The sequence below is a fragment of the Monoraphidium neglectum genome (assembly GCF_000611645.1).
Source record: "Monoraphidium neglectum strain SAG 48.87 unplaced genomic scaffold scaffold01278, whole genome shotgun sequence".
Classification (NCBI taxonomy): domain Eukaryota; kingdom Viridiplantae; phylum Chlorophyta; class Chlorophyceae; order Sphaeropleales; family Selenastraceae; genus Monoraphidium; species Monoraphidium neglectum.
In genome coordinates this window covers 6,912-8,291 of record NW_014012350.1, presented here as the reverse complement: position 1 = coordinate 8,291, position 1,380 = coordinate 6,912, and positions in this window count along the sequence as shown.

The window sequence follows — 1,380 nt, the reverse complement described above, 5'->3', positions numbered from 1 at the left end:
CCCGCCCCTGCTGCCCCGCCCGCGGCCGCTGCCGTCCCTGCCGCCGCGGCCTCCCCTGCCGCCGCCGCGTCCACCGCCGCCGCCGCGGCCGCCGCTCCTGGGGCCGCGCTGGGCCAGCGGGGGCAGCGTCTCTGAAGGGCCTGCGCTCGTCATGCGGGTCAAAGAGGTCAAACAGGCCATGGGCCCCTGCCTGGACGACATGCGTGCGCAACATGCATCACGCATGTTGCTACGGTGTTCGCACCGCTGCGCTGACCACAGCGGTTCAGTAACCCTGAACCAGCCACGATTCGCAGGTAGCAAGACGCATCCCATGCAGTCTTTGCAACGTGTTGAAAAACGCATGCAGGGCCGCACCCGAGGGCAGCTTGGTGCCAGTCTCCTTTTCAATGCTCTCCTTAAGCTGCTGCAGCACACGGATGCTCGCCAGCTTCTCAGGGCTGCACGTTCAATTGTTGTTGGAGATTGATGTTGGACGTCCAGTGGTTGGAGGTGAATGAATATCAGACAGGATGCCAGGGGCAGGAGCATCAAGATGATGGGGGTGACTGGGTGGAGGACAGGTCACTACCAGGGCAGGGGTGAGCGGCAGGCGTCTTCAAGCAGCAACTGCCACAGGGCACCTGTTCACCGCAACTGAGTTGGTTCAGGATAGACAGCACATCCTGGCTGCTGCGGCTGCCTTTTTCCCACCCACACCCCGTGTCACGCCCCGGCCCCGCCGACAACACCAGCAGCCCACCTCAGTCTGCAAAAATGGTGTGATGGGGGCCGTGGTGCAAGAGGGGCGAGGGAGCGAGGGAGCGGAGTGTGGTGTGTGGAATTCGCCAGAAGTCCGAGGCTGAAGCGCCCATAGCAATAGTATGCCCCACCCTGTTATGCAATGCCCCAGGAAACTCACGAGCCTGGGGGCAAACAGGTGACCCTGGTGACAGTAAGCCCAGGCTCGCGTGCTGCGGTAAAAAAGGCCCGCCGCAAAGAAACGCCCCAGAGCGGCGGCGAGTGCAGTGCGCCGGCGCGGTTTTGACATCCTGGACCCGGCGTCAGGAGGGCTCACTTGTGCCAAAGGATGCCTGGGGGCTTCTTGGTGCCGGGTGGGTGGGTGCAGCGGATGACACGCGTGGGGGTCACGATGATGTCAACAGGGACTGACGTGGGTGGGTGATGAAAGGAAAGGGCAAGGTGAGGGGCGTGCAGATGGCGGGTTGTTTTTGGCAACACAAGCGGTGAGGCAGGCCACCACATGGGTCACACCATGCGGAAACATGCGGCAGCTGCACCGCGCCGCGCGCACTCCAAAACACGCACGCTCCAAGAGTCGCGCGCTTGTCGACCCTGCCCCGCCATCACCCCTACCCTCTTGACCACGCCCCCCCCCCC